Consider the following 7,676-nt stretch of genomic DNA (forward strand, 5'->3'; position numbering starts at 1 on the left):
GCTTCAAATTGATTACCATTGATATGGATTTTTCTGCTGTGATTTATTTCAAGTATTTATAACTGTTCATTTATTTAACAATGATCAATTATATCTAAGGGTGCTAAGGTTAATTTATTTTCTTCTTTAAAAGGTGCTAATTTTATTAGCTTTTTGACTAAATGTTGTTGGCCTTGTTTTATAGGTCAGGTTTTTTTTTGTTAGTTCTGGATCACCTATTACTCTCAACCACTAGATGGCGAGCCACCACCCAACCACCGCTGCATCGCAGTAGGAATATCTGATCTTTTTGTTTCCTCGGACACACGGACCTTATATCTGGATTAAACCCTGGGGATTTTTTGTTTGTTTGCTTTTCTTTTTTTTTCCGACGCGAAAGAACTTTGTGGAACCCTTCACATGTCAACTCTGTGAAATCAAACAAACTGAACTGAGACACACTAAAGGAAACTAACTATGACTGCTGAATTCTGAAATAAGAAATGATTTCCTTTGTGTTTTGTAATTATATTTTTGTTATTGTTGTTTATTGTCTATATCTAATTATCAATAGCAACTAAATAATATATATAAAATATATACTGACTCCAAATATCTTAAATATATATACTTACCCAAAATGATTTTGTCTGTCAATTATTCACACACTTTGGTTCAACAGGCGGACCTATTTCTGTTTACCTTTATTTGTAGTCGGTTCCTGAGCCCCTAGTGTGTTACATAGGGGAGGGGTGGGGGCTTGTCTGTTGGGGGGGATCTTGGTGGAGCTGCTTCCTTACTTGCTGTGGGGACTTTACTAAGATTGCAGTGCAAATCCGTACACACACACGCACACGCGCACGCGCACGCGCACGCGCACACGCACACGCACACGCACACGCACACGCACACGCACACGCACACGCACACACACACACACACACATGAGCTACATATGTATTAGACAGTAATTGTAATTGACATAAAACTGGAAAACCATGTTACAGTTCTAAGTCAATTATTAGAACTCAATTACAATTCAATTAAGATCAAAACGGCCACAGAATTTAGCATTTACGATTCTGTCATAATTGTAATTAATTATTAATAATGCATACTTATCAGTTATGTGATTACAACTATCATTGAGCCCAACCCTGTAGAGAATATTACTGTTGCATGCCTAGTATTAATACACAGGCATAAAAGACAAGGAACATAAACAAATTATTAATTTAAAAAGTTAAAACGATGACTCATTAATTCAGATTAAATGTAATGCATCACATTATAGCCAATCAATCAGATTAAACGTAATGCATCACATCATAGCCGATCAATCAGATTAAATGTAATGCATCACATCATAGCCGATCAATCAGATTAAATGTAATGCATCACATCATAGCCGATCAATCAGATTAAACGTAATGCATCACATCATAGCCGATCAATCAGATTAAATGTAATGCATCACATCATAGCCGATCAATCAGATTAAACATAATGCATCACATCATAGCCGATCAATCAGATTAAACGTAATGCATCACATTATAGCCGACCAATCAGATTAAACGTAATGCATCACATCATAGCCGATCAATCAGATTAAATGTAATGCATCACATCATAGCCGATCAATCAGATTAAGCGTAATGCATCACATCAAAGCAGATCAATCAGATTAAATGTAATGCATCACATCATAGCGATCAATCAGATTAAATGTAATGCATCACATCATAGCCGATCAATCAGATGAAACTTAATGCATCACATCATAGCCAATCAATCAGATTAAATGTAATGCATCACATCATAGCTGATCAATCAGATTAAACGTAATGCATCACATCATAGCCGATCAATCAGATTAAATGTAATGCATCACATCATAGCCGATCAATCAGATGAAACTTAATGCATCACATCATAGCCAATCAATCAGATTAAATGTAATGCATCACATCATAGCTGATCAATCAGATTAAACGTAATGCATCACATCATAGCCAATCAATCAGATTAAACGTAATGCATCACATCATAGCCGATCAATCAGATTAAACGTAATGTACGGCACCAAAACAGCATTGAATGGAGGTTATTTTTTTAGTTTTAGAGTTCATAAATGTATCTAAACTATATAACCTGAGAATTTATTGATTTTGATTTTAATTAATTAATGTTGTTTTATTTTATTAATAATTGTACATTCTTACAAAGCTTTTATACAGATGCCTTTGTGGAAAATAAATAAAGTTGTAATTGTGGTAGATTTGGTCTCTTCCTTTTTAAGTTTCTACATGAGATGTTTATGTATGCAAGGGACCCGTACCAAGATTTATTACCAAAAATAAACATTGTACTTGAGTACAATTTAAATCAAGTAATATTAACTTCTTCTACTTTAGTAAATATATCAGCACTCTTTATACCTCAGTGTTTCACTTATATTGACCCGTGGAGTAGTGAGTAACGTACTTACTGTAAATAATCAGGCTGACAGACGAGTGATGAGAGATTCATGGAAAACAGAAAAAAAGAAACAGGAGGAAAAATTAGTGAAAAGAGCTTTTGTGAATTTTTTTCTGTTTTTTGTGAATTTTTTTTTTAAATGATCAAGATACTTGGAAATCTGACAGGAACATCCATCTTATGGAGACTCCTGCTGCACGCTCTGACTCTGTACCCATCACGGTTATTTTCATCAGTCTGTTGATCGTATCTATAGCAACCAGGGGTGGAAAGAGAACAGAAAAAGTCTACTTAAGTAGAAGTACTGTTACTTTGATGACATTTTACTTAAGTCAAAGTAAAGTTACTAATCAAGTAAAAGTAAAAACTTGATCATTTAAAATGTACTCAGAGTAAAAGTTCTCTCCCATGCAATAAAAAAGTACAAAAATGTGTATAAAGATCAAACTAGGTTCTTTTTTATTATTATTATTATTATTATTAGAGAACACTATTTCAAAAAAATGTGCATGAGAACAAGACATGGTGTGGCTAACCTGGATAAATAAAACAATTCAATGAGGTAAGTGTTTGTGTCAATACATCCAATGTGTCAGAGCATCCAATAAAACATTTTCTAGTAAGAAAACTATTCCTATCTTTAGGAATCTCTGAAAGCAAGAAATGCTGACAGTATGTTATATAAAGTCTATAAAACGTTCTAGGTGGAATGTCAAAAACTTTGTATTTATGCATTTAAAACAAACTGTCTAATGAACAGATTACATTGATTATGCATAAACATCAAAGAAAACATAAATAAAATGCTTAATGAAATGATGAGGTAATAGTGCTTGTGTCAGTGCAGACATTTACAGTAACAGAACCAAGCTTAGGGTAAGTGTTTCACCACTTCAACAAAATGGATGAAAGACGTACGACCCCTTATTCTAACGTAATATCTGAAAGCTATGATTTACACAGATGGCAGTAGAACCCATCTGGTGACTCTCCCACGATGGAACCTGGAAGTAGAACCCGTCTTGTGCCTCGTGCTGGTGTCCATGGACAGTCACATACTGACCAACTTGTAAATAAAAATAAAAAATGATTGTATTTCATATTTCTGACCACCATCTCTGTCTTTTAATGTAGAAAATTAAGTGATGGACATTTTCTGATATCAGCAAAAGCTAATGTTATCTCCCAAGAACAACATGCTTTTATATCTGCAAACAAAATAGAATTTTGTTAATCTTACATTTCATCTTTTTAATCCCAGTTTGAAACCTAGATTAAGGAGTTTAGCCAACAAACAGTTTTTCCTGTTTTTATTTTTCTCTAGAGTAAAAATCAGAAATGTTAAGCTTTGTTTAACAGTCTTTAATATCACTTGTTTAGTATCATGTTAATGTTTTCATGTATTTACAATAAAGGTTTTTCGTTTTATTTTAAACTTTAATGCTTATTTTGAGCTCGATAATTCAACTATTTTGTTAAGTTCATCCTCTCAACCTCATCCTTCTTATTTAAGTTGTAGTGAGTTGCATTTCACAGTTTCAGGGTGATCAATATGTTGTATTACTGCAATATGTTCAATCAAGACTTAGACTTTCTTTATTGTCATTTAAACTTAAACTTTACAGTACAGATAACAAAATGTGGTTGCATTGGCTCGTATTGCAGGATAAAAAAAAAACAGCAGCAACATCACAAATTCACATAGCAACAAATTTACTTTATTTATTTTCTAAAACAAAGAGGAAATAGATTTATTACTAAAAATGCCAGTAGGCTAAATGATTAGATAAATCAAACAAGTGATAATTCTGAATAAGATGTTTTCTTATGTGCTAACAAATTATTGTTATTTTTTTCCATTATATATTATTCCTCAACAGGTCAAATTCAGTGAAAAATTCCCTTGTAGGGCTAAACTGTATATGACATTACATTATGATGTTTTTTAAGTGTGGAGGAGTAGGGGGTGCATGGCTTTAGGTTCACAGTCTGAAGGTGTTTTCAACTGTGAAAAGTTTGGAAACCACTGTCCTATGGAATATTTTGGATTTTCATGCCCAGGGTTGCGAGTTCGAGTCCCCGTGAGCAGATTTTCTGTGTTTATTTTTTGCTCAACAGTTTTTTCATTTGAAAAAGCCTTTACACAGGCCATTTTTATGAATTCACTTAGTTGATACAGTTTCATTTGGTTGTTGTAATGTAACTAGGGTATTCACTTACAAAGGTCCACAACTGTAACTGTAAAAGTGAAACTTACTGAAACAACACTACAAACAAGTTGTCATCAGTCTAAAAAACAAAGAGCTACAGGTAGATGTGAAACTAAATAAAATAAACTCAAACCCTGTAGCAGTCATGTGACAAATCAATCAACAATTCTTGTTGAGAAAGATTATTATTATTCTGGATCAAGTGGAAACAGAAAATATAAAAAAAAATAGTTATATTTTTTATTTGTTTATAATGTAGGGAAGATATTTTATACATAAATGTAACTGAAGTCTAAAGCCACAAAAATGGCACCACTTTAGAAAGAAAATAGACTAATAAAAGACCTCTTTACATGGAGTATAAGACAAAAGAACAATGGAAATGTAGCGCTCTTGCTCCCTCTAATTCTTTGAGCAAGGCTGTGGGACTCTTTAATAAATAGTATTGAATTTTTAATTAGCCTATCCCAACCGCAGATCTATTAAGATAAAATAGAAACAGGAAAAACACATGCCCATTAAATATTTCACCACATATAATAAATACCAAAAGTAGGGATTAATAATGCTTTATATCAAAGTTATTATTTTCTTTTTGAATTAACCAAACATAAAAAAATCACTGTTTAGACAATCAAAGATTTAGGTACGGTAAAAATAAAACACTCACAAAATGTGGACCCACTGTAATAAAATAAAAACAAAATAAACTCTGAAAAAGCCAACATATAAAAATAAAACAAGTTCAGGCCTGTATTTCAGGGTGTTCTCCTTCCCTCACTTCCACACTGATGGAAAATGGCAGATCTCCGTGGTGCATTCAAGGTCCAAACTCTCCACGTGGTGTTAGCTCCTCCAACGGTGAAAATCCTCTCTCCGACAGCAGCAGTCCACTTCACACCACACCAGCCTAGTTTCTCCTCTCGTTTCCCGAGCAGGACAGGTGGATGGCTGATTGACGCCGTAGCACTGAATCACTCTGCTGGACAAGCTAAGCTAAATGCTAACAGGCTAATGTTCATCCGTGGGTCTGACGTACAACTCTCACACAGAGTCCGCTCAGTAGACTGTGTCGGGTTGACAATCTCACGTCCTCTTCTGTGTGTCTGGTCCTCTAAAACATGAACTCTTAACATGGACTTCCTTTTTTCTTTTCTCTCTCAACTTTATCTGCTCTGTCTCCTTTTCTTTCTCTTCTTTCTCCATTGCTCTTCTTCTCTCTACACCTTCCGTGGCTCTTCATTTCCTCCACAGCACCTCCTCTGGTCACTTTTGGTCACTACACATATACTCTTCAAACCAAACAAAACATATTCTTCTCCTTATACAATTGGTTTAGTTTACATACAAAAATAAACATTCCTTTTCAAGTAACAGAAAAATACACATGTTTTCAAATGTTCAGAGATTAATAAAACCAATAACCTCCTTAATCAATGAACATCTTCTAACATTTATTAACACCCAAGCTTTTTTTTTTACTGGGCTACAGAAACTTTGGACAGTTTAGAATCCTTAAATCTGTTAAAGTAAAAGTACCACAAGTATTAAAAAAAAACTGTGATAGCAAATGAAATGATCTTTAAACTTTTGTTCCTAATGTATGTAATTGTGATCCGTCTATGTACAACAATGATAATACCTAATGCATTAATCTGACAAACTATAGTTATTAATCATGTTTCAAATGATATGAACCCAGAAAAGGTAGTGTCATCATCTCCTCCAACCAAACCTTATCCCCCAAAATAATACTCATATAAAGTACATATTGAAAATACTAGTTAATTACAGTGTTTAAGTGGATTAAATTAAAGCGGAATTAAGTGTTTACAAGATAGAGGAATTATTTAATTCAATTATTATTTAATGAAATTGGAATAAACCAGCCACCTAATTCAGATTTAAGTTTAATTTGGAATTCAGTTTGCATTAGGAATTAAATGTTTACAAGGTGAGTTTAAAGATGATTTAACTTTTATTCTGAATTAAAGAGGAATTAAAGCTCAAATGTAAACGTGGCCAGTGAAAAAAAAAAAAAAAAAAAACTAAGCTGATTGAATAAATAAAAGTACTGAGTAATAAGGACATCAGTGGAAATGTAAAATTATCCCCTAAAAATAATACTCAAGTAAAATGTCAGTACATTAACTAAATTTGTTCACACTGTACGTATACATGTACAACATAGGAAACAGTTTGTTGACATTACTTGAAAGTGAACGGTTGCCGTGGCAGCAAGATGAAAGAGACTCAAACATAACTAAATCTTCAGTTGCTTCTCACGACAAGTGGTTCAGTAGTAAAATATCTCTGAGTGTCTTTGGATCAAAAAGTAAAACAAACATTTTTGTGAAGTTTGAAAGGTTAAATAGTAAAGACCTGAGTGAGGAATGGCTGCTACAGGTAAGACACAATTTACAGACATAATATGAGGATTCATTTTAATCTGCTAGGATGAAAGAACACTGTAGTCATTGAAGGAATCACTAGATTTTATTAATGAAGTACAGATTATCATTAGAAAATATGTTTACTCTGGTTTTATTTATTAAAAACATTTGTCCTTGAAAAATAAGTTCAATATTATATATATATATATATATATATATATATATATATATATATTTAAATATGTTCATTTTAACATTGAACATTTAGTCTGAATTGGATAATTTGTGTGTGTGTGTGTGTGTGTGTGTGTGTGTGTGTGTGTGTGTGTGTGTGTGTGTGTGTGTGTGTGTGTGTGTGTGTGTGTAACCCAAATTTAGGTGCTGAGCCAGTGTGACAAAACAATGTTTATTTAAAGGGCACATGTTAGGCTAAATTAACTTTTCTGTTCTTTAAACATGATAAAGTGTTATTAGGGCTTCATACACATGTCCTAAATATAGTTTTTAATTAATTCCCTCAATCGTTAGTTAGAGGGTGATTTGCTCCTTTCTTACTACAGGGTGAGCCCAAACACCTCGCTACATTTTGATGATGCGTTCCCAATTTGATGTG

General features: G+C 33.1%; 1 long non-coding RNA gene across 1 annotated transcript; it reads right to left on the reverse strand.

Moving 5' to 3' along the window:
* Positions 1-623: 623 nt before the first annotated feature.
* LOC114460821 (uncharacterized) lies at positions 624-2,518 on the reverse strand. The gene is made up of 2 exons (XR_003673756.1): positions 2,471-2,518; positions 624-796 (listed from the first exon to the last, which is right to left on the reverse strand). It is a non-coding gene; the product is annotated as an uncharacterized LOC114460821 (long non-coding RNA).
* Between the last annotated feature and the right edge of the window lie 5,158 nt (positions 2,519-7,676).

Source organism: Gouania willdenowi, unplaced genomic scaffold, assembly GCF_900634775.1.
Source record: "Gouania willdenowi unplaced genomic scaffold, fGouWil2.1 scaffold_7_arrow_ctg1, whole genome shotgun sequence".
In the NCBI taxonomy this organism is placed as follows: domain Eukaryota; kingdom Metazoa; phylum Chordata; class Actinopteri; order Blenniiformes; family Gobiesocidae; genus Gouania; species Gouania willdenowi.